The 26903-nt window shown below is 38.1% G+C and overlaps 1 pseudogene; it reads right to left on the reverse strand.

The window, feature by feature from the left end:
• Window positions 1-469: 469 nt before the first annotated feature.
• On the reverse strand, window positions 470-25634 carry LOC100026531 (actin-related protein 2/3 complex subunit 1A-like; annotated as a pseudogene).
• Window positions 25635-26903: the final 1269 nt, after the last annotated feature.

Genomic DNA, 26903 nt, shown 5'->3' on the forward strand with positions numbered 1-26903 from the left:
AAATCCAGCTTTAATTTTGTGTGATAACTTCCCGTAAGAACCTACATAAAGAGCCACTTTGGTCAATTACAGAATAAATTAGCTGATTCAAAAGAAATCATTGCTGGTTTTTTAAAAACCAACACATTCACTAATTATGGTAGTTTTTTTTTTTTAATCTGCAAGGGCTATTTTATTTCTTTCTTTAAAAACAAAGAAACAACCCCTTCCTTCTGTCTTAGAATTGCCTAGCCCTTACCCCTCTTTTAAGATAGAAGATTGGTAAGGGCTAGGCAATTGGAGTTAAGTGACTTGCTATGGGTCTCACAACAAGGAAGTGACTAAGGCCAAATTCGAACACAGGATCTCCCATCTCAAGGTCTGGTGCTCTATCCACTTGCTGTTCATAAGGAGTATTTTCTCAGTGCTGACTTGTGGTAAGGTCTTTCCCACCTTCATGCAAATACTGGAGCTGCATTTTGTCAAGTGTCTACCATGCCAGAGAATGGAAATGCAGCTTCACATGATCTCTTGCACTGAAGAAAGACTCTGAAGTGTTGAAATTCCAAATTCTTATTGCTCCATCAATTCCAGTGGTGCAAAATTGGTGACAGTCTTGTTTTTCTGCTTCAGAAATAGATACTATTTCAATAGAGTATGTAGCAGTGTTGTGATCCTCAGTTGTCCTCTTATTTGTGGCACAGTAGTGTTTCATGGCAAAGATGTTGCCCTCTGTTTTAATACTCTGTTCAGAAATGTCTAATTTGGAGCCACAATTGTTAGAATTAAACAGAATTGGGCAGCAGTCATGGCCAACAGCCACCGTGCTATTTTCAGAAACAAACAAAAAGTGGGAGGAGTTCTCTTTTCAGCTTTGAAACCATCTTGATTTTGAAGGCATCAGCAACTGATAGAACACTATCATGGCTGACCATAATCATTCCAATGGCAGAGAAACTGACCCTGTGGATCCAACCACCACTTCCAATACTACCAAACTCTGGTATCATTTGGCTCAAAGGCAATTTGGTTCCCCCCAAGGAGTGCTGGCTGATTTTTCATCAACTTCTTTAATACAGGCAGAAAAAACTTTGCCCTTGAAATCATAAGATCCAGCAGCTAGAAAGACATTGTTGGGGTGTCAGGTCAAACTAAGGAAGTACAATAAATTGGCTTTTTAAAGTGTTTACCACCAGACTCAAAGTAACTCACAGAAACCAGCTGAGCTCTATTACCCTTAACAAATTTATTCTCCAGAGGAAACCATTTCACAAAGGTTAATCTTCAGACTCACCAAGGGTTGATTTCCAGATATCATCTTTTTTGACTCCAGACACAAGTATTATGGTCTGCACCATAAATTACAATCCGATAGCTCTTGGGAATCCAGTCCATGCCTGTGATGTATCTGGTGTGTTCGTTCAGGTCATGGGCTTTCTCCCATTGATTTCCATTCTTCTTTTAAATAGAGACTTCCTGATTTTTAGGGCTAAGAGCAATCTGAGTGAGTTCAGGGTCTGTTCCAAGCAGAGCTTTAGTAAAATATAGACATAAGGACGTTTTTCTTAGTGCTTTCCAAAAGGGAAGGAGCCAGGATGGGGAGTGGAGGATTTGTGGACTCTGCTCTTAAGTTTGAATAAACTCCAGCTGTCTGAAGGAGGAAGACTGAAATTCTACCTTCTGCAAGAAGCTTATAAGGTTCTTCTGTTTCTCCACCTTTTTGGTTCTTCTCTCACTCTGTACATGCTTACTGCTAATGCCTTCCCTCTAAAATCACCTCCATCTCCACTTGGGTATATCTGGTAGGTACAAAGTTGTGTTCTTCATTAGAATGGGAGTTCCTCGAGGATAGGGGCTGTTTCTGCTCTTATGTGTATCTCTATTGCACTTAGCACAGTGGCTGGCACATAATAAATGCTTGTCACTGAAAGCAATTCCAGCCTATCCCATAGGATAAATAATAATAGCTAGCATTTAAGTAGTTCTTTCTTATTATAGGCTAATTACTGTGCTAAGGGCTTTGTAATTATTATGTCCTTTGATCTTCACAGCAACAGGTAGGTACTATTTTCCCAATTTTACAGTTGAGGAAATAGGTTAAATTATTTGCCCAGGGTCTCAAAGCTGTTATGGGTCTGAGGCTATATTTGGACTCATGCCTTTTGGACTTGAGGCCCTACAGTAGGGCTAACTGCCTACAAATAAAAATAGTGATTAAAAAGCCCTTCTTTTTCAATCCTTACCTTCCATCTTGGAATCAATATTGTATATTGGCTCCAAGGCAGAAGAATGGTAAGGGCTAGGCAATGAGGTTTAAGTGAGTTGCCCAGGGTCACACAGCTGGGAAGTGTCTGAGGCCAGACTTGAACCTGGCTGAAGCAAGTCACTGAACCCCAGTTACCTAATATGTCCAGGGGATCTTATCCCCTCCCTGTCCTGGAGGACCAGCCTAGTTTCTCAACATTCCCCACTTATCAGAGATTGCATCAGTGAAGGATCTAATGTCAATAAAAGAAAGTAGGTGGGGCATACCTGGGCTTCTTGACCAGACACGGGGCTAAAGAGACAGGTGAGGGAGAGAAAGATTAATGGAGAATAGGGAAAATACGGTTAGAGGACTTAGAGTAAGAAAGAGATTTTAAACTATGCTGCTCTACCTTTTCTATTAATAAACTTTATAAAATTAATAATATATTAATTATTATAATATATAATATATTATATATATAATATATAATATAATATATATAATATATAATATATATAATATAATAATAATAATAGATATATTAATTCTCACTTGTAACACTAGCTCTTCTGCCTTGGAATTCATATTTGTATTGACTCTAAGATGTAAGCTACACATTTGAAAAGAAAAGGAATGTTTATATGTCCTGTGAGTTACCAGGTCTCCTGAAATTACAGATTTGATTAATGGACTAAAAGGAATCAATACCTGTCCACATGGAGCTCACATTCCATTGGAATAGCAAGCATAAAAAGTTAAATGCAAAATTTTGATGAAGTAATTTTCCCCACAAGGAGGACACTAGCAACTGGTAGGATCAGGACAGACTTTCTGTAGGAAGTGGTGTTTGAACTAAACTTTGAAGAAAAGAGCAGAGATGAAGGAGTGCACTCCAGGCATGAGACAGTTTGGGCAAAGACAGAGAAGAGTTGTAATGCTTAGCATGAGCAAAATCCAGACTGCCCAAGGTCACTCCCCTAGGAAGTGTCTAAGAATTTCACCACTTGAGTGATGTCCGTTCTGATTAGAATATATAGTGCGTGAATGAATGAATAAAAAAAAATTAAGTGCTATGTGCAAAACACTGTGCTAAGAATACATACAGAAAAACAAGACTAATTCTGCTGTCAAGTAGCTCAAATTCAAAAGGAGACAACCTATATGGAAGGTCCTCACTCTAAGTCAAATGGAAAGGTCCCATATTTGCACCATGCATGTAAGCCAATTAACCCCACAGCCTAGCCTGTCTCTCTTATTGGTTCTAAGACAGAAGGTAAAGGTTGTTGTTTTTTTAAACCAGCTATAGAAATTTGTATTTTCTCCAAGAGACAAGAAGAAGCAACTGTAGCTTCTTTAACAGGAAAATGACACTGTCAGATCTATGCTTTACATTTGTCTTTTTTTTTTTTGTCAGAGATAAGGATTGGGCTTTTAAAAAAAGGCTTAAAAGGATGACAAGGGAGCAGCAAGATGGCTCATTGGATAGAGTATCAAGCCTAAAGATGGGAGGTCCTGGGTTCAAATATTACCCAAGATACTTCCTAGCTGCATAACCCTGGGCAAATCATTTACCGCTCCCCCTCTTCCATTGGCTAGCCCTTACCACTCTTCTTCCTTGGAAGCAATACACAGTATTGAATTTAAGATGAAAGACAAGGGTTTTAAAAATAAATAAAAATTTAAAAAATGACAACCTGTGTCCCACTTCACAACCCAGGCTCTCTGTGGTCATTCTATATATGTGAGTATACATTGCAAAACAAATCCTAATTGATAGCTAAGATTTCAATTCTTTATGATATATATTGACAATAGGTCCATGTCCCTGTTTCACTTGCCCTCCTTTTCATGACATTGTATTATGCCTTTTAAAGGAAGTTATCTGGTTAGAATGGTTTTCAAAACCATCAGAGATTCTGAGCCTAAAGGAACCAAAGGCCTTAGAGGCCCTGGTTTCCAGGGACTCAGGTTGAGAGGCAAGTTTCATGGCAGTCTTTTTCTTTTTCCCCAATTGGCTAGACCTCTTTTTTCTTCAAAGACTCTATTCCTTTCTTACCTTTTCTGTCTCAGCAGATACCCTCACTTCCTACTTTACAGAGATAAACTGTCCTCACCTAGCCTTCCTCCTTTACTTAAATCTCTGTGGTCTTCATCTTTATAAAGAATAACTTCTCTTTCCATCCATGGTCTCATCCCATCCTTTATGCTCTAAGAACTTGATTCTTATAGTCAGTCTGTCTCCTCCACTGCCTACAGACATGCCCAATCTCCCCCATACATATTAAATCTTCATTTGGCTCCACCATCCCTTCACTCTCATTCTATATTATATTTATCCATCAGCCAGATGATTGTTGACTGACTGACAAGCAAGGGAGATATAGAAACCTCACCACTTAGTAGAAGTTACTCCAGAGTTCCCAACAATTTCTAAATTATTAAATCTGAGTGTCTTTTCTCAGCCTTTCATATCAGTTAAAGTCTGTAGCTCTTGACTACTCTGTCCTAGCTACATTTTTTTTCTCTTGGCTTCCTTGACACAGGCCATTTTCTTCTGGTTCTTCTTCTGCCAATCTAACCATTTCTTTTTAACCTCATCTGCTGGTTCACCATCCATTTCTTACACCTTAACAATGGGTACCCCTCATTGGGCCCTCTTTTCACTTTATTCTCTTTCTCTCTTGGTAATCTCACCAGATAATTCTCAAATCTATATGCAGAGCCTTAGTATTTCTCCCGAGCTCCAGTCCTGCCCCAACAAATGATCTGATGGACATTTCCCCCTTAGTGTTTCCTCAGCATTTGAAACTCAGCAAACTCATTTTCTTTCCATGAAATTCATCTCCTCTTCCCAACTTCCCTATGTTTTTTTCAGAGTGCCACCATTCTGAAAGTCACACATGTTTGCAATCTCAGGAATATCCTTATTTTCTTCACTCTCAACCTTTATTTCCAATCTGTTGTCAAGTTTTGACCTATTCTACCTTGACAGCCCATCTCAGGTCTACCTCCTTTTCTGTACTCATAGTGCTGACATGTTCATTCAGATTCTCATCACTTCTCTCACTTGGACTATTGCAATTAGCTTCCTGAAACAGGAAATTCTTTTTAATTTTTATTTTATTTAATTTTGTTTTTTTAGGAAGTTCCTTTTCCACACAGCTAAACTAATCTTCCCAAGGTTCATTTGTGTAATTCCTACTTGAGAAGTTTCCCTGGCTCCCTATTGCCTCCAGCATAATACGCAATCTCATCCTGGCATTTAAAGCTTCCCATAGAATGTTTTCAACCTTATATCCCATATCTCACACACTCTAAGTCACAGTAAAACTTGAGTAGAAGCTATTCCCCAAATTCAACATTCCATCTTCTGACTCTGTACATTTGTACAAGTTATTCCTCATTCCTGGAATGCACTCACTCTTTCTTAGAATTCTTAGTTTCCTCCAAGGGAAACTATGGCAAGTGGTTAGTGCTTTCTCCTTTTCCCAATGACTTTATGTTTCATTATCTATTTCCATGTTGTAAACACATAAACCTGTTGAAGGCAGGGACTGAGTTGTTTTGTTTTTTGCTTTGGCCTTTATATGCTACCTTGCACAGCGTCTTTTATACAGGCATTTGCCAAATGTTTGTTGAACTGAACTGAACCACCATATGGTACCATCTGTTATACCATTAACACAAAGGGATTGGGATGTGTCTCACTGACAGCATGGATGACTCCTTTTTTCCTGCAACCCTTCCCGATGACCTCAGGAGCAGCTGTGAGAACATATCGGATGAGTTTTCCATCATGACCTTAAGTTCTTCCGCTCCCCCCACCCCACCCCAGAGACTTAGTTTTCTGAGACAGATGTTCTGTGTTCTTTGGAGTTTTCTGGGACATCCATGGTACTAATTAGTGAAGGTTGGAAGCCTTAGTTACCTGGGACGACTTTAATATTAGATTTTGTCCATACGAACAGATTTTGGAGAATACTTACTCCTTCCTAGGAAAGGCTTTGAGAGCATTCTTAGAGTGTGTGTTTCAATTCTGTTGTGCAAGGCATGAAGTAAAACTCAAGGTTTCAAGGAGCACATGTGGATGCGGGGCAGTCTGAAGGCTAAGCTGCTTATTAAGACTCATTCTGCACGCTATCTGGTGTGCTTATCTCTGAAGTGATAGCCAGATAAGGAATCAGCGGTTGAATCCCTGTTTGCTTATAAGAACAATGCCAGTTCTACAGTCATGTGATTGAAAATGCCTCAGTAAAGGAAGCACCTCACCCTCCCACCCCAACACACACATACACATCCAACCCCACCCCTAGTCCTGCCAGAAGATCTGGAAATTGTGTTACTGTACCTTATGGATCCTCATCACGTGAACTTCTGGATTAGTTGGTTGTCTACTACTATTTTAATTTAATTTAATTTTTATGTATTAATTATTAATTTTTTTTAAAATAAACTCTTGACTTCTGACTTAGTGTCAGTTATTAGAAAGAAGAGAAGCAAAGGCTAAGTGACTGGGGTTAAGTGACTTGCCCAGGGTCACATACCTAAGAATTGTCTGAGGTCCGATTTGAACCCAGGTCCTTCCAACTTCAAGTCTGGCACTCTGCTAATATTTATTAAGCACCTACTATGTGTCAGGCCCTGTGCTGTCAGAAATACAATTATATAGAGATCAGGAGAAAGGGAGAACTTTAGTAACCGAGGATTAGCTATGTAGTTCCTCATTCCTTTCTCTTTTCCCCAAGATAAGGAAAATATTTCTATCCTTGAAGTAAATACTATTTTAAGCTTAAAGAGCTGTCCCAGATGCCACTGGTAAAGGTTGATGTTACTGGATTGGAGAAAATGTTAATATGGCAGTATTAATTGTTCTGGAGCAGGAATTTCCTTATTCTGAGTAGTTTTGCATTTGCTAATGGAGGTACCTTGTCTCGACTTAGAATACTAAGTTCCTTGAGAGTAGGAATTGCTCAATTTTAGAAAAATATTTATATCTCCAGTACCTAGCAAAGTACCTGCCACATAGTCAGTGATTAATAAATGTTTACTGATTGATTGGCATGTGAAGCTTTATTCTTTTTGTTTTTGATATAGCTATTTATAAAAACATAGACATGGAAAAGACTAAAATAAGCAAATAGAATTAAGTTATTTATGAATCACTAAGTACTGGGGATATAAATACAAAAGCAAGAAAGCTCCTGCACTCAAGGAATTTATGTTCTAATAGGGATAAGCACATAAGATAGTCATGGCCAGGGAAAGGTGTTTTGGTTTAGAAAGTGGCAGGAATGGTAACTGGAACCATAAGGAGAGAGGGAAGGAAGGGAGGGAGGGAGGGAAGGAGGAAGGAAGGAAGCAAGGGAGGAAGGAATCATTTTTAAAGGGCTACTATGTGCCAGTAACTCAGCTAAGTACTTTATGATTTTTAATTTGATCTTTACAATAACCTAGGAGGTTCCCATTTTGAGGATGAGGAAACTGAAGTTGATAGCAGTTAAGTAAATTGCCCAAGATCACACAGCCAGTAAGTGTCTGAGGTCACATTTGAACTCAGGTTTTCCTAATTCTAGGTTCACCACTGTCTCACCTAGCTGTCTTTCTTCTATCCTCAACACTTAGCACAGTGCCCAATGAAAGAGTAAATGCTTTAAAAATGTTTATTTCCTGAAACTACCCCCCCTTTATCATTTCTTACAGCACAATAGCATTCTATCACATTTATATCCCATACTTTGGTCAGCCATCCCCTAACTCCATTATGGTAAACCTATAGCACACATGCCAAAAACAGCACACAGAGACCTCTCTATGGGCATGCACACAGGGCTGGTAGAGTTGTTCCCTTACCTCTGAGAACCATTCCCCCTCACCCCTAGCACTTACTCCCTCCCCTGAGCCGATCACTCAGGCCACTCCCCTCCCTTTCTCCCACCCCTATTTGAGACTAGAGTTTGCAGGGGGGTTGGGAGGGTAGGTCTTCCACCACCCAGCCCAACCCCACCCCCTAAAAGATCTCCACTTTCTTCCTTTCTTCCCCACCAGCTGCCAGTGGGGCCCAGTGGGGCATTCCATCTCTGAGCCACCTACCCCCCCAACCCGTGCCTTCCCCCACCTTCCTTGATCCTATTAGACTTCTGAAGCAGCACACAGTCTGGGGGATGGGCAGGCATGGCACAAGGTCCCTCGAAAGTTCTACAAGGTTCCCTGGCACTGCCCTAACTGATAGGCACAAGGGAAATAATGTGTAACAAAGTTGGAAAAGGACAGAATTTGATCTTCTGCCAAACATTTTAATTTCTAGATTTCTGTTTTCTCTATGAAGGGATATCCAAAAGGTATGGTATCTTTGAAAAAGATAGTATCTGAGGGGTCATTTCCCATCGAAGGCATCTGAAACCCACTGTGTCTAAAACAGAACTCATCTTTTCCAAGAACCCATCCTTCTTTCCAACTCCTCTCTCTGTGTCTGGATCACTGCCGTTCTTCCAATAATATAGTTTGCCACCTTGGAATCATCCTCCACTCTTTATACTCCTTCATAGATATTTCTAACAAATTGCCAATTTTTTTTTCAACGAAAGATTATTAATTAATTTTTTTGATTGAAAAATTTTATTTAATTAATAATTTGCCAAATCTTGGTACCAACCACTCTTGTTCAGGCTTTGGCTGGATGACTATGGAACCCCCCCCCCTTTCTCTAGTCTCTCCCCTCTCCATTCTTTCCTATTTGTAGGCTAATTGTTTTTCAGTTATGCATAGCCCTTAGTGACCCCATTTGGAGTTTTCTTGGCAAAAATGCTAGAATATTTGACATTTCCTTCTCCTACTCATTCCACAGATGAGGGAACTGAGGCTATCAGGGTTAAGTGACTTGCCCAGGGTCAAACAGCTAGGAATTGTCTGGGACCAGATTGAACTCAGGAAAATGAGTCTTCCTGACTCCAGGCCTGGCACTCTATCCACTGCACCACTGACAATTGCTAATGTTGATAGTCTGAATACATCACTTCCTTGCTCTGAAAGCCTCAGAGAATCCCTCTACCCTGTAGGATAAAAGGCAAAATCCCTCTCTTTGGCAGCTAAAGTCCTTTACAGCCTGACCTACTTTTCTAAGCCACATTTAAAGTAGAGCTGAGAGGGTAGATAGTCCTTTGTTTCTGTTTTTGTAGTTCTAGTACTCACCTTGGAACTGAATCAGTGCTTGCTGTTGAGTAACTGATCCTATGAACTTACAATGGTGTTATCAAAATTTCACTCCTTTTGAGTCATCTATATCCTCAGTCTAGCCAGAGAGGCTGTCCTGTGTACTCACAATATCATCACTCCTGTCTCTCTTTTTCCTTATTCAGATACTTGCTCTCTCAGGGTTACATGTTTTCATGCAGGTACATTTTTTTAAACCTATAATGTTACTCTGCTACCCCACCTATGGGACTTGTTCACAAGTCACCATTGCAGAATTGTAGGCATATAATATAATATATATAATTTCATATTTCTCATTGAAGAGACTTGGTACTATTGACCATCCTAAGGTAATGGGTTCCAATCCTAGACCTGCCACTTGCTCCTTGGGTGACCTTTGACAAGTCACTTAGCTTCTTTGACTCAGTTTCCCCTTCTATAGGATAAGGAATTAGACAAGATTAGGGACTGTTAATCTTTTTTTGTGCATCACAGAAACTTTTGGTGAGTCTAGTGAAGCCTATGAATACCTTCTGTAGCTAACATTTTTAAGTGTAGAAATAAAATATAGAGGGTTGTAAAGGAAGCCAATTCTATTGAAATACAGATATGTATAGATATACTTATGAGACAAATTTATGAAATCCCAGCTTAAGGACTTAAGGACTGCCTTCCAACTCTAAATCTATGATCCAAAGTCTTCTGGCTTTCATCTTGCACTTTAGAAATTATCTTTGGAGTATATGCAATTCAAAAAAGATTTATTCGTTGTCTACTACATGCATGGCAGTGCATGAGATTTTTTATTTTGACTATTTTTCAATGTGGTATTTTATTAGGGATTAACATCCCATGGAATATTAATGAGCTTTATTCTTTTAGATTATAGTGGTTGAGTTCCTATTATTCTCTTCCAAGTTCCTCAACTTGGCCCAGTATCTTTCCAAATTAGTATAAACAATGGTTTATTATGTTTTCACCCTCTATGGACCTTCATGTATTCTGGTTCAGCTCATGGGAATTTTTAGTGGTGATTTACCCCCCACTCTGGCCCACTTTCCCCCAATTCAGAAAACTGGGTTCTTCTATAATTTGGGTCCTCCTTACTAATTTGTTCTACATACTAACAGTGCTAAGCAAGGAGAAGTGTTGAACAATAAAATGTTTAAGGCAGATAGCTTTGGTGCCTCTTTTCAAAATACTCCCACCAATAATGTCTGCTGTTTTGCTTTGTTTTTTCCCTTTGTCCTTGAGTGACTGGTTCCTAATGGAGCTCCTTGCCTAAAGTAATAATGAACACTCCCAGGTTACATGGACTTTATGCTGCCACTCACCCAGGTTATGATTTCTTTGTTGTCATGAGCCCTAGCAGAGACCTCTATTAGATTTTCATCTTCTTGGTGAGAAAGCCTCTTTCTCATTCCTAGATGCCTAGTGGAACCTATCTCCCTCTTGGAGAAAGGGATGGTGGAGGGAGTTGTTTATTGGTCAGCCCTGAACTCGCAAGGAAAAAGAGACTATATGTTTCTCTGGTTTTTGTCAACCATGTCCCGTTAGATATTCATAGGGCAGAAAAATAGTATTTAAGACTGGAATCCTTTGAAGGAATCTGTGATTATTTGTCTCTCTGAAAAAGGAATTGTTTCACGCAATTTAAAAGATGCTATAACTATCCTGTCTTTTCTTGCGACATTCTGATTATTAACATTGATTTAGCTGACAAATCTCAATTTGAAATAATATTAAAAAGGGAAGAATCCAAAACTTTTATGGAGTATTTCCTTGACAGTAAACACAGGATATCCTGCATCATAAATGACTTCAGCAAATTGCTTATTCCCCTATATATGGCCAAGTGACACATTCAGACACTATTCCCTGGGGTGCAGATAGGATTCATAGTGAAAATGCTCTTCTGATGGAAGAAGGGGCCTTGCCAACTTGGCAGAAAACAGACTTTAGGGAGATTTTAGCTTTTCATTTCACAATATCTGATATTTAATTATTTGCTGTCCTTATTCCTCTTATCTTGGATTCTATGGAGGACAAGTAGGACACAGAAATTATACCTTATTTTTTCCACTTATGTGACTCATATCTCCCCAACTAGGTTGTGGGATCCATTAAGGATGGAGGGTCCATTTCTCATGCTTTGGTGTCAATGAGAAAGTAGCAGATGCTTCATAAATCTTCATTGACTTTATTTAGGGGGCAGATGAAGTTAAACTGCAAAGTGAATTCTAAGTTGGCTGTTAATGGACTTTCTAATAGTGACATTCATCTCTGGGAAGGAAGGGCAAAGTTTACAAATCCACATCTTGTCAGGAAGGAAATGTGTTCAGTCAATGAAGGGACAGGAATGTTTTCCTCTCAGACAGCTATATTCTGGTCACCCCAGGACACCTCAAAAGTCTGCCTATGAAAAAAATCTTCTTTCCTATTTTGTTATTTCCTATAAAGTGCTTATGAGTGAGGATGTCACCCCATTGTCAGCACTTTTTGCTTCATAGTCCATCCCCTAGTTTTTTTCTCTTTCTCAAGCATCTGATGTGTTATATATTTCTATACTCCATAGTAGCCAGAAAACTCAAAAGTATGGTTCAAAACTCACTTGTATTTAGTCATTATTATAATATCCTGGTACTGGAAATAGTACTTGACACATCAGTTCAAGTTTGCTACAACTAGGAGACAAAAGGAAAGTTACTTAACCTCTTTGAGTCAGCTTCCTCATCTTTTAAATGCATCCCCTATGATTGTGAAGAGAGCATATTATATAATGTTATGAACGGGCAGTCATACTACTACCTCTTCTATTACTATTGGAGAATCATAGAATTTGTTCTAATTTTCTAGAAAATAAAGCTGTAGTCAAGCTCCTTGAAGACATTATCTAAATTCCATACTCACAACTTACAACAACCAATTGTGCCACCAGTTTTTGTATGTGTGTGTATGTGTGCACATGAGAGAGAGAGAAGTAAACCCTTAAGTACATAAAATAAATATTTAATAAATTGAGTCAGATGTTCAGAGTTAATTATTTAATGAAATAATTGCAATTTTAGTAATTAATATGGAACTTTCAAAACATAACTCCTCTTTTTAAACCTTTACCTTCCATCTTAGAATCAATGCTGTGTATTTATTCCAAGGTAGGCAATAGGGGTTAAATGACTTACTCAAAGTCACAAAGCCAAAAAGTGTCTGAAATCAGATTTGAAGCCAGAATCTGTAGACCTGGCTTTCAATCCAGTGAGCTCCTAGAACAGAACTTAGCATACTTAGCTCCCAGGTTCTAAAGCAAATAAACAAAATAAAAATTATAACTGTGGTATAAGATAATTTGGAACTATACCCAAAGGTTATAAAACTGTGCATACCCTTTGATCCTGTAATGCCACTACTGGATCTGTATTCCAAAGAAATAATAAAGAGGGGAAATGACCTACTTGTACAAAAAATATTCATAGCAGCTTTTTTTGGAGGCAAATAATTGGAAATTGAGGGAATGTTCATCAATTGGGGAATGGCTGAACAAATTATGGTATGTGTTGGTGATGGAATACTATTGTGTTATAAGAAATGATAAGCAAGATGATTTCAGAAAAAAATGGAAGATCTACATGAACTGATGCAGAGCAAAATAAGCAGAACCTAGAGAACAATGTACATAGTAACAGCAATATTATACAATGATCAACTGTGTAAGATTAGTTACTCTCAGCTACTCAATGATCTGGGACAATTCTGATGGATTTATGATGGGGAATGCTGTCCACTTCCAGAGAAAGAACTGTTAAGAGTCAGATGCAGATAAAAGTATACTATCTTCCACATTCGTTTATGGTTTTATTTTGGAGTTTTGATTTTATGAGTATTATTTTACAACAACAATCAATATGGAAGTATGTTTTACATGTTAATGCATGTATAATTGAGATCAAATTACTTACCATCTCTGTGAGGGGGGAGGGAAGGGAAGAAGGGAAACAATTTGTATTTTATAATTTTGGAAAATGTACATTGAAAATTGTTATCACATGTAATAGTGAAAATAAAATATCTTTGAAAGAAAAAAGAATTCTCATATTTCTTTACAAGATGAGGTTTAAATTCATTTCTTTAAAGAAATGTTATCTTAGTTCTTTTTTCTCTTCTTTCACAGTCTTTTTTCAGCTATCACAAAACAATTTTTTAAAACTGTTTCCTCTTCTCACATTCCACTACCTTTTCACCTTTCCATCCTTACAATCTAGCTTCCAATCCCTCTCTTCATCTGAAACTGCTCTCTAGTGATCTCTTAATTGCTAAACCCAGTGGCCTTTTCTCAGTTTTTAAAACCATTTTTGACCTTCCGGATTTTGCTTTCTCTTATTTCTCCTTTTGTCTATTTAACTTAGCCTTCTCAATATCTTTTGTTGGATCATTATCCATGATCCATGTCTAACTTCTGCCCTAGGGATGTCTGACCAAGGTCTTCTTCTCCTTTGATTTAATCATCTCCAATGGGTTCATTTATCACTCCTATACAAATGACTCCCAAACATATGTATATATATACATATATATATATATCCCTCATCTTTCACTTTATATTTTCACATTACTGCCTCTGCTAAACAAGATGTTCTATAGGCATAATGAAGTGAGAAGATTTGGGTTAATCCTCAAATCCTTACTACTTGTGTAACTCAAGACAAATCATTTAAGGTCTCTCAGACTGTTTCCTCATCTATGAAAGGGGGATAATAGTACCTATTTCATAAAGTTGTTATGAGGAATAAATGCTAAAACATGAATATACATGTAAGTTGCTTCACAGACCTTAAAATACTATAAATATAAGCTACTACTTCCTTAAAGCACATTCATCTTTCTGACTTCTTTTCTTTTCTATCAAGGCATCTCTACCTTTTCAGCAACCCACCTTTACAATCATAGATTATCCTAATACTCTCCCCCAAACCTCAGAGTCAATCAATCGCCAAATCTTGTTGATTTTTTTCTCCAGATCTCTTATGTCCATCCCATTCTCTTCACTCACAAGGCTACTGCACCAGTTCACAGGCCACTGTAGCTCTTGAGAAGCAAAAATGATGACTTTTAGGCTCTGGGGCTGATGAGGAGCATCATTTTTCCTCTCCCCCTCTACATCCATGGAGAAAGCATGTTTATTTAATCTGAAAATCAATCTTTTTCACATTATTTTTCCTGCTCTTCCTTAGCTATTATACAAAGCAATTGGTATGGGGGTTGGTTTTATTTTTGTATTTACTTTCATGTCGATGCTATAAAAACTTAATGGCCACCAACCCTAACTGTTTGCATAGTGCATTGGTTGGGAGTGGAATAAAAGGAAAGAGTGTATTCAAAAGACACATCAACTGATTTCTCTTTGGCTCAAATGATGCAATTATAGGATTTAAATGGCTGCTAACAGAGAAAGCTGTGTTTTTGTTTAATCGTTTTTCAGTCGTGTTCAACTCTTTGTGACCTCTTCTAGGATTTTCTTGACAGATATAGTGGAGTGGTTTGCCATTTCCTTGTCCAACTCATTTGACAGATGAGCAAACCAAGCCAAACTGGGTGAAGTGACTTGCCCAGGATCAAACAGCTTGTAAGTATATAAGGCCAGATTTAAATTCAACTCTTCTTGACTCCAAATCCAGCTGAACTGCCTAGCTGCCCCAATTCAGTATCCTTGTAACCCTAGTGCCTAGCACAATGCCTTACATATAATAGGTAATTAGTAAATATTTATTGACTAATAAGACGTATTTACATTTTATTCCATTGAGAAGTGTGAATAAGTGTCAATCAATTTGATGGCATTATTGATCAAATAGCCATTGGCTGACCAAAGGATCAGTCATGCCTCTAGTGTGCAACTGAGAGCCTAGGAGTCAGTTAAGACAGGAAAAACTTTGAAGAATATGAGCTCTGGCAGTGGAGAAGAGGAGAGGAGATATCTCTCCCTCCCTCATCCCTTCCAATATTGATAATTGTCTCATAGACCACACAGCACCAGGAGAATTAGAATACTCTATAGTCCAGTGTATAGAGCACCATGTCTAGAGGTTCTGCCTTCAAATCTGACCTCTGACCCTTCCTAGCTGTGTGACCCCCACTTACCCCCAAGATTTTACTGTTCTTCTACCTTGGAACTGGTACTCGGTTTGGATTCTAAGACAAAAGATAATGATTTTTTAAAAAATACTCCATATATAGAGTCCAGAAGCAAAGGAGAGAGAAACAGAGACAGGAAGCTACACTAGCACTGACAGTCAGAAGCTGAATTGCAGAAATCCCAGCTGAGTAGGATCCCAGGCCAGATATTGCTGGATTCAGTAAACAGGAGCATGATGGGAGAAAGGACATTGGGGACTTGCAGAACCATATAAATGAGCCACCTTGACCATACATGTTTCCTATGCTTATTCCTCCTTACATTTGTCTTTTTTCTTTTTTTTTTTACTTTTTATTGTCATGCAAAACACACTTCCATGTTGGTCATTGTTGTACAAGCACACTCATACATAACCAAAATCCAAAAATAAAACCAAAGATACACTGATGGGAAAGAACTCCAACAGTTCTTTCTCTGGGGGTCCTCCTTACCTTTGAATTCTATATGCAAGAGCATTTTCTCCACTGACGTTACAGTGTGTATTTGTGGATAAGAGCACCCTAGACTTGTGGGGAAAACGTTTTATTATTGCTATTCATTTAGGGTCCTGTTAATAAATGCCTTAGTTTTGAGTTAATTATGTCTGCTGACTGACTATTCAAAGTCAAGACCCCACTGGAGACTTATGAGCCATAGTTTTAGGAGCTTGGACCCACAGAGCACCTTGAATATGGGAATTGTCCCCTGATTATTTCATCTATGACGGGAATGTGAATTGGAATGGTATCCTCAGAGGAGGTGCCACAAATGGTTTTTAAATGAAAGGAGAGCGAGGGGGAATCAGAGTCAAAACCCTAAAAAGAGCAGGAAGTTGTCATTAAGCTGATAGGGAGTTGCAGTGGACTGAAGAGAGAATTTGTAACTTTTAAAAACCCTTCCAGTGGGATTAGTTCTATATCACATCCTAAATATAAAAAGGAAGGTTTATATTTAACATGTATGGTGGGGGAAAGTGTCACTTTTATCCTGAGACCTCTTTAGGGGTGCTGCTGCCTGAAGATGACACCCAAGGGTGAAGGGTAGTGACTTCTTGCACGTTTGAAGCTGGAGTTCCAATCAAGCGTGCCAACTTAAGCAAATCTGCATTTGGGATGCCATCAAGGAGTTTGCATCTGGAGGACTGTTGGTCTTTGCTCATACTCTCCCTCTGGTGGTTAGAGAGAAATTGAGGAAAATAATAGTTCATTCCCTGTGCCTAGCAGTGAGGACAGTCTCATAAACACTACCCTAATTGAGACTTTATGCCTCAGGAGACTGAGGTAGTTTCTAAATTTATGAACAGACTATATTCCAAAAGTTTTTCTGGGACAAGTTTTCCCCTAGAACTAATATTTTATGAGGCAGTTATGTTCCTAGGTTAACTCACCAAAGACTATTTAAATCATAAATGTGTGAAAATAGGGCTGGGGCTCTAGGCACAATTTTGTAATTAGGTGAAGTATGTTTTTGATGTTCTCCCACCCCCATTTCTAAATCCTTCTTCTCAACCACAAGACACTCAGGATTCTAAGACCCTATTGCTGTACCCTCTCCAAAGACTACCCAGCCCTAGGATTTTGCCCTGAGATCTGCTCCTCTAAGCTGTTCCTAATTACAACTTCTTGCCTTCTATTTCTAAACTCACAGATTCTTTATCAATACCTAGAGCCCCCCAAGAGCATTACCTCTCTCCCAGCACCAAAAGCTTCCTTGTCTGTGGCATGGGGAATTTAGCTTATTCCTCATTCCTTTGGCTTTGAACCCTTTCAGATCTTTGAGACTTCTTTTCCTCTCACTTCTACTTCTCTGGGTCTCATTTTCTCCATCTGTAAAATGAGGGAGTTTAATTAAGGTCCATTTCAACTCTAAATCAATGATCTTACACAGTGGTCATTTGTAGTTCAAATACCAACAATTCTTATACTACTTCTATCATTCTACTAGAAATGATGTTTCTAATTATTTGGCATATCCCCAGAACATTTCTATTCCTATTGTCCTGTTTATTGTCCTATTATTAGAAAAACAAATTCATCAAAGCTAAAAATAAATAACAGTGGATCTCTGTGTGGTGTGTTGTTTTTAAAAATATATATCAGTGGCATAACAGCAAGTCAGAACATGTATGTGTTGTTTGACTAGATTGGTTTCTGGATTGGTTCTGGGAATATCAGTAATGTACTGGGGGCTTTGGAATCTCTACTGCCTCAAATGCCTTCTCCTACAATCTTATGCTCTTTAAGAGTAAAACAGAATTATCCCAACATATCCACGAGGAACTGTTAAGTCCTATAAGCTTTCTGCAACACTCTGTGAACCCATAGTTAGTACATATGGAACTCGGGTCCCCTTGGCCAAATTTAGCATCAATTCTTTGGCTGCCCCTCGACATTACGATTCTGATAACTTTGGGAAACCTGAGGGCTATCCTAGGAAATCAGCACTGAGTATAGAGTTAGTTTCAGGGTCTGTTAGAATAATGTTCTCTCAGGTGTGGCTGTGGCTTGACTTGAAGGTGTATGCAATCCATCAGAGGGTTGGAAGATGGATTGCATCTTAGTCTCCCATTGGTAGCCCATCATGGAGCTTGTCTCTGACATACCCACAGCAACCCTTCCTTATTTCCCAACACTTCTCCTCACTGTCCTCTCCCTCCATTGTGAGAGCTCTCAACCTTTCCCTCTCTGAGCCAGACCTTCGCCCCTCCAGGCAGTTATAACCTATTACCTCAGTTATTTCCAGGAATTCACAATATCAGCTGTAGATACCACCACTGGGAAAATTATCCACTTGGATAAGAAGAATGAAGATTCTGTGTTATCTTCTTCGAAAATATTGTGAATCCAAGAAGATTGACTGACATTTGTACTGCAGCCCGTATTTGAAGGTGAAGGAAAATATGTTCAAGAACAAGCAGATCCTGATGGAGCGCATTAATAAACTGAAGGCAGACCAGGCCTGGAAAGAAGCTCCTGGCTGACCAGGCTGACGGTAGCTGATCCAAGATAAAGGAAGCAAGAAAGGATCAGGGGTCAGGAAGAGAACCTACAGGCTAAGAAGATCACCAAGACCTTGTCCAAGGAGGAGGAGATTAAGAAATGATTCTCCCCATATCCTCTGTATATAGAACCCTTTTTAAGTTTGACAGACTTTTTAATGACAATTATAAAAGACAAAAAATACCTTTTCCTCCCAGAGACTGCCTTTTTAAGCAAATGATTTGAATTTTGTTGCAAATACTATGGGAAAATGCCTTTTTTTCCCCAAAACTAATACAAGAAAAATTTTTAAAAATAATCCTTATCTTCCATCTTAGAATCAATACTATGTATTGGTTCTAAGGTAGAAGAGTAGTAAGGGCTAGGCAATGGGGGTTAAGTGACTTGCCCAGGGTCATACAGGTAGGCAGTATCTGAGGTCAGATTTGAACCCAGGACCTCTTATCTCCAGTCCTGGTTCTCAATCCACTGAGCTACCTGCTGCTGCCTACAAGGACAATTTTTGAACAAAATGTTTGAATTTTTTTGTTCTAAATTCTTTGGGAGTGGTGGGAGAGAGGGTAGAGAGAAAAACCTTATCCTTTAACATTTTTAAATCCGAATTTTTCCCTAACATCCTAACAATTATTTTAAATCTACATCTGCTTTAGGAGATACTGTTGGCCAGTTCTTCCACTTTGATTAATTGCTCTCCCTTCTGTTCAGATCTTCACAATAGCTGAATTAAAAACAATATTTTTGACAAACTGATTATTGTGGGATAAAATAAAAATTCAAATATACATATGTGTATATTTTACCATAAATAATTATGCTTATCAAAAAGATAACACATGTAATTAACTTTTAAAAGATACAAGAAAATGAGAAAATCTGAATTATACTGAAAAGAAAGAGAAATATAATGAAAAACTAGAAGTTAATAAAAATGATCAAAGACACAAGAAATATTCACAAGCAGCAGCATTACTAGGTAGTGACTTACAAAGGGGGGAAAAACAGCAGTCAGAGATGTGTTCAATGTGTTCAATGTGATTTGTCAGTCAACTTAAAAATAATGGTATTTTCTTCAATAGTACAATCAATCTACAAATACAGGTTTAGAATTATTTTATAACATTTCTTATAGAATCAACTTTCATAATATAAAAGATGCCCATTGGGTTATATATATATATATATATATATATATATTCCAATGGTACTTATTTTTGAATATTGTTGTGTTTTTATATGCAATTGCTTCTTGCTTTTAACAGCTTTTCCTTTTATTTACTTTCAAGGCAGATTTGACTATGTCACTCCACTATTCAGTAAACTCCAGTGGCTTCCTGTTGATACCAGGATTAAAGACTATTTCATTTTATCTAAATCTTTTTAATTTTAACATGTTTTATAATATACATAATAATTAATACAGAAGCATCTATAGCTGTTTTATAAATAAGTAGGAAAGGGAAGAGAATAAGTATTTCTGTAGCACTGATATGCCATGCATGTTACAAATATTATCTCATTGGATTCTCACAACAATCTTGCTGTGTAAATGCTATCATTTCTATTTTACAGTGTTTGTAATGTTTTAGTCTTTATGCCTATTGTTTTCCTGATTCTGTTCACCTCATTTTGCATTACTCATTTAACACGCCTTTCCTTGCTTCCCTGTATTCACCACATTTTTAAGAATTTCTTAAAACTAAATAATATTCCATTCCATTTATGAACTTTTTTTTTAGTCATTGCCCTATTGGTGGCTGTCTACTGTTAGAAACAGGATTTTCCTAATCTCTTTTAAAAATTTCCCAATAAAGCAGAAACACAGAAGAAAACAACTGATTGATCACATGAGTTGATTGGGGATATGAGTGGGGATGTAGACTCTAAATGATTTCCCTAGTGCAAATATCAATAATATGGAAATAGGTCTTGATCAGTGACACATGTAAAACCCAGTGGAATTCTGCATTGGCTATGGAAGGGGGACAGGAGGAGGGGAGGGAAAGAACATGAATCATGGAACCATGGAAAAATTTTCTTAATCAACAAAATTAATATTGCAAAAATAAATAATTTTAAAAAACAAAAAACTTTCCAACAAATTGTTTTAGTGGTTTTATAGCCATTGATTAAAAATATAAAAATACAATGCCTTTTGATTTCAAGAACAACTATTTGGCCCCAATGAAGATAAAAATTTAGGAGCTACGTTTTAACAAAAACTTTTGAATTATTGATGGATAAAACTGAAAAGTGTGTATCACTCAGCAATACCAATGAATACATATCAAAAGCTTAATATTATATAATATGTTTCACACTCTGTGATTGCTTCTTTTCCTTTCTTCACCTCTACAAAGGATCACATCTCTTCTTCAGGATGCTTGGTCTTTATAATTTTGCAACATTCAGTTTTGTTTGTTTAAAACAAAGGCATTAATATGGAGTCTTGAAATAGATTGGATTTAGAACTAGCCCTTTGAGCCACTGCATTACAGTGTTAAACCAAGTTTTAAAAAAATAGCAAAACATATTTTAATAGATTAATATTTTAGTCACATTTTTCCTGACTTGCCATACCTGGTTATAGATCACAGAGCTTTAGGATTCTGAGCCAGGTATGGCAAGACTTTGTGGGAACCAAGAATGCTTTAGACCATTTTTAATCACATATTCTGTGGATATATAAATTTCTATCTCTGTTTCAAAAACCTTGTATTCTATGTATTGAGATTAAGATGAACATGTGAGCTGATCAGCCTCTTTTAGGTGTCAGACTCTCATTACAGCTTCAGAGGTTAATGAATAAACATGAGCATTGTTTTTAAATCTAGGCCCAACAACAACCTGTGGCTCTGAAGAGCAAGGAATCAAGGAAAAGAGTGAAAAATTAGAAAAATTAAACTGTAGTGTCAGCTCCATGGTGTACTAACCAGGATCCTGGCTAAGAAAATCAGGAGACTTGGTTTCCTATTCCAGTTTTGTTACTAATTAGGTGATTTTGAGTCATTTTTCTCACCTCTCTCAGATTCAGTTTCTTAATTTATATAATGATGAGAACAATCTCTAAGGCCTTTTCCAAATCTAATGACTCTTAAGAAGTCCCTCAACTTCTCATTTTTATTCTCTGAAAAGTGGAAATAGCTGTCATGATTGGCTCTCAAGGTTGTGAAAATTGGTGTGAAAGTGCTTTGGAGCATTTTGGTATATATAAAATACACCAATGGGATAACCATTTTACAAATGAAAAATATATTGAAGATAGAGAAAAATAAGAATTTAATTAGAAAAGGACACTCATATGGGAAACAAGTTTTCTTGCTTCACTTTTCAATGTTGAAGGGAAAAGAAACAAAAGTTCTCAGGAGACTGGTAGGACATACAAGGAAGATGACCAAGACCATTTGTGAGCATCAGAGAAAGCAGTTATAGGAGTATTTAGCATAATTGTGAAAGTGAGCTCCTTGATGGACCTTTTCTAAGAATGGATGGGGGTATGCTGGTAAATATTTAACGATTGGGTCTCTGTGGAAAAAAAAGCACATATGACATAAATTTAAGCTTAATTTGCACTGTTAATATTTTCTCCATCACTTTTTTAAGCCTAGACAGTTGACAGAACAATAAATTAAGCCCTGGTTTGTAGTTCTAAATGGTATAAATACTACTATAAATTTAACAATTGGCTCTTGCTAATGGGTTTATTCTGCATCTAGCACCCCTTTGGTTAGAAGGAAACTTTGGCAGCCAGCTAGTTCAACTCACACATGAAAGGAATCCCCACTATAAGACACCCACCAAGAGGTCACCTGGCCTTCCACTTTTGGATAGCTTTAATTGTTAGGAAGTTTTTCCTTAATATCAAACCTAAATTTGATTCTTTTCACCTTCTACTCAGTGCTTTTGAGGCTATACTCTAGAGCCAAGTAGAACTAGTTTAATCCCTTTTCTTTATTATAGTCATTATGTCCCCTTGAATCTTTTTTCTTCAGTTCTTTCAACTGATCCTCATATGTCATGAACTCAAGGCCCACAATCTTCCTTATCAGTGTTCTCTCTCCCTCTCCCCCACCCCTCTTTCTCTGTCTGTCTGTCTGTCTGTCTGTCTGTCTGTCTCTCTCTCTCTCCCCTAAGTGCCCCTATCTATATCCTTTTTAAATCTTGGTGCCTAGAACTGAACAAAATATTCCAATGAAATTTGACAAGGTCAGACTACAGTGAGATTATCACCTCTCTATTCTTAAAAAGTATCTTTCCTCATATTCCCCCAAATTGCATCAACTTCTTTGCCTATCCCATGACCCTGCTGACTCATGTTGAGTTTGCTTATCTTCTATAGATCTTTTGGATCCTTTTCAGAACAACTGCTATCTCTCTGTGCCCCCCTCATCTTATATTTATTATATTGGGTATTTTTGTACCCAAGGGAAAGACTTCACATGTGTCTCTACTGCAGTTCATCATCATAGATCCAGTTCTACACTCTCCAGAGATGTCAAACTAGAAGCCCACAATAAAGTTCAGTTCATAAATGTTTGCATCTTGACTCTCTTATCCACTGTTACTGATCCCTAGCTTTGGATCTTCTATATATACAATAAGCAGACCACCTAGGACTTCATTTAAATCACTGAGAGACATGTTAAAAGGTGTGGAATTAATCACAGATTACTGGGATACTCTACTGGAAACTTCCTATTATGTTGACATGGAACTATTACCAATAACTCTTTTGAGTTCAGACAGCCAACCAGTTCTTTATCTCTACGATTTGTATTATCATCCAGTCCAACCTCTCCATATTTTCCAAAATAATAATATAAAATACTTTATCAAAATGCTTTGCTAAAGTCTAGGTCCACTATATTCACAGTGATCTCCTCATGTATTAGTTTAGTAATCCTGGCCAAAAAAAATGGAAATGAGATTAATATGACACAAACTGTTCTTGATGAAACCAAATTTGCTTTTTGAAATCACTGCTTTCCTTTATAGATATTCACCAACAATATCTTTAAGGATCCTTTCTAGAGACTTCTTAGGATTCAAAGTCAAGCTCACTGGCTTACAGTTTGCAGAATTTGTTCTCTTCCATTTTCCCCCCTTAAAAACTGGAACTCATCCTATTTGTAGAATATCTTTATTCAGTCAATAGATCTTTAAGTGATAACTCCTGATAGTAGACCTTGGGCAATCAAGAACTAGAGCTTGTTTTGTTTGGATGGAATTTCCTCATAGGCCAGATTGAATATTTGAATGTTATAAGCACTGTAGCAATAAAATATTGTGTCATAAGCATTTGGTATATCATAGACCCAATTAGTTTATCTACCAAACACACATTCATATTGTAAGGTCAGAATTGCTAATAATTGAAGGATCAGAGGCAAGATTCATATTCAATTATTTCCTGACTCTACACCCTGTGCCATAATGCCCCTTCCAAATCCAATAAAATATGGTTCGTTGGAGACATACTCAACATTCACTACAATTTTAGAAAGCCAATTCTTCTAAGCATGAAGTCCTAACTATGGAACTATGGAATCCATTTTCTGACAGCTTACCTCAGTTCCAGAGTTAGTGAGGTCTACCCTAACATGAGTAAAATTAAGCTTTCTGCTTTTGGCCATGTGGAGTCTTAGGACTGAAAGACCTGGGTACTTTGAAGTGACAATTAAGTCCCTCCTTGGATTCTGAGCCAAAGGAGCTGCTCTCACTAAAAACCCTCGTGGCATCATTTTTCTGGGGGTAGAGAACTAATATTTCTCCATCCTGGCCATGTGGTGACCATGCCCACATGGTAGCTAGATCAGGGACCTCAGGAAAGCTTGCTTCTGCCTGGGTTCATGGCTGCCTTTTCTATTTTCTATTTCCTTTTTTGACCAAACATCATCCTGGAGGTGAAGATATTCAAGCTTGGAAGTAACCCTTATGGGTATGAGAGGTCTGGAGCTCAATCATATCCATGAAACTTATTTTTTATTTTATTTTAATTTTTTCATAAAGTTTAACTGGTGGCCAGGGGAGTTTTTTCATTAGAGAAGGAGACCACCAGCAAGAAGATATCGAGCACTTCTCTGGACAGTGCAGATGCTAAGTGAAATTTGCCATACCTTTTGACAGTTCCATAGCTTCTTGAGAGACTATATTTATGTTCCTGATTCTTTTTTCAAGTTACTCTGCCAATGTAAGCCATGAGTCTTTTGTGTCTGTTAGCATTACTTTTGTGTGCAAAAAAGAAATAATTTCCCATAGATGATTAAAAAGGGCAGCTAGGGAGCACTGGGCCTGGAGCCAGGAAGACCTGAATTCAAATCTGACCTCAGACACTGTGACTCTAGGCAAGTCACTTAACCTCATTTGCCTTGGTTTCTTCATCTGTAAAACGAGCAGGAAAAGGAAATGGCAAACCATTCCAGTATCTTTGCCAAGAACACCCCACATGGGGTCATGAAGAATTGGAAACAATTGAACAACAAAACCTGATTAATAATTTATATCAATCACCTTTCTACTCTCCCTGGTTTGGGGGAGACATAGACATGAGCCAGAACCTTAGCTTTAAATAATATATACCCACGTGACAGGAGGGGGGTTTAATGAGCCCCAACATGTGAGAACTGCAAACACATCTCCCCTCTCATTAGAAGCCAGGCTTCCACAGTACCTAAAACATTCCAGAGGATGTAGCTGGGTGGGGAGCAGAGGAAGCCCCTGGGGAGATAGAGTGAGAGCAGAGTCCCAGCCCCTTGTTCTTTCATGTTAAACAGGAATGACACCTAAGGGCGAGGAGAACTTTTACAGGGACTGAGCTATGGAGTGACAGCAAATGTCAGACCTTCGATGTGGCTTTAAAAACAATGCTCTCAACATGACGGGCTACGTTTGCATGGATTCCTCTGTGAAAACTCTGCTCCAGGCAGCTTTCGAAGCCGTGCAGAATTTTTCCCCCTGCTTCTTTCTTAAATGAAGGGTGACTGCTCAGTGACTCCTCGCTGTGAACACAGCGCTTGGAAAGAGATGGGCCACCAGGGTAGCTGACCCACATTTCATTGATGTCTTTGTGAAGGAAGTTGTTTTTCTCTCTTTGATTTATCTTTTGTTTATAAGAGAAATGATTTTATAGGTCAAAGGATTTTACTATTAATTCCAGGTCCTGGCCACCAGCTTGGCACCGTGGCTGAGATTTCCTTGGGTGGTAAGTAACGGTATCTGTCGTCAGCCCAGGATTTTTTTGTGGCCCACTTATTGTGCTATGTGGAAGCTGACCATGAACTGTGGGCTGCAGCTATGGTTTTTGGATAGATGCGGGGCAGAGATGCCATTTTAAATCTTGTGGCCTGCCTACCAAGTTGCTATGAGGATGGGGCAAGGATCTGCTTTCTCATTTGAGTTCCAAACTTGCCAGTTCAGATTAACATCTGAATATATACATAAAGTGGCAATGTCAACATTGCTTAGGACTCAAAATCAGGTTCAAATAGGGGCAAAAGATCTAAAAGCATCTATGCCCAGGCTGGCCTTAAATAATTAAGGCATGGAAGAGGGATGTCCTTTTATGAGGGTAAGCATCCTTTTCTAAGCATGTAGTTACTTAACTAGGACTTCTTCTGTGGGTGTACCAACTCAAGGCATGGTGCTTTGGGGATCAAGAAATCATCCTTTTGTAGCTATTGAACAGGGAGAGAAAGCTCTTTTTCACTGGACATGCCTTCTTGACAAGGACAGTAAAGAAGAAGAGATATCCTTTTCCCTACCTTAATACCCATGGCCTTCACTCCCAAATGGTCAATAGAACATGGGGGACTCAATTGGGTCTGGGCACTTGGCTACCTTCTCTGCTTTGTGTTTTCTTTCCTAAATCATTCTCAAGATATACATGTCCAGGCTTGGGAATTACCTTGTGAATTTGAGAAGTCTAGAGGTCCTAGATCCATTGGTTATAACTAGTATCAAGGGAAATTTCTTTTCTTTTTTTCTTTTTGAAATTTTTATTTAATTAGTTAATTTAGAATATTTTTCCGAAAAAGGAGACAAATAGGAGTTGGAGTCAAGATGGCGGTGTAGAGGCAGCAAAAGTTCAGACCTCTGAAAACCCTTCCTTACCAATTACAAACTAAAAGAAGAAAGGTCAGAACTAGGGGAAGATATCAAAATGCCAGCGAATACACAAATGACAATCATAATTTTGAACATGAATGGGATGAACTCACCCATAAAACGTAGACAAATAGCAGATTGGATTAGAACCCAAAACCCTACCATTTGTTGTCTTCAAGAAACACATATGAGGCGGGTTGACACTCACAAGGTTAGA

The sequence above is a fragment of the Monodelphis domestica genome, chromosome 1 (assembly GCF_027887165.1).
Source record: "Monodelphis domestica isolate mMonDom1 chromosome 1, mMonDom1.pri, whole genome shotgun sequence".
Lineage (NCBI taxonomy): Eukaryota > Metazoa > Chordata > Mammalia > Didelphimorphia > Didelphidae > Monodelphis > Monodelphis domestica.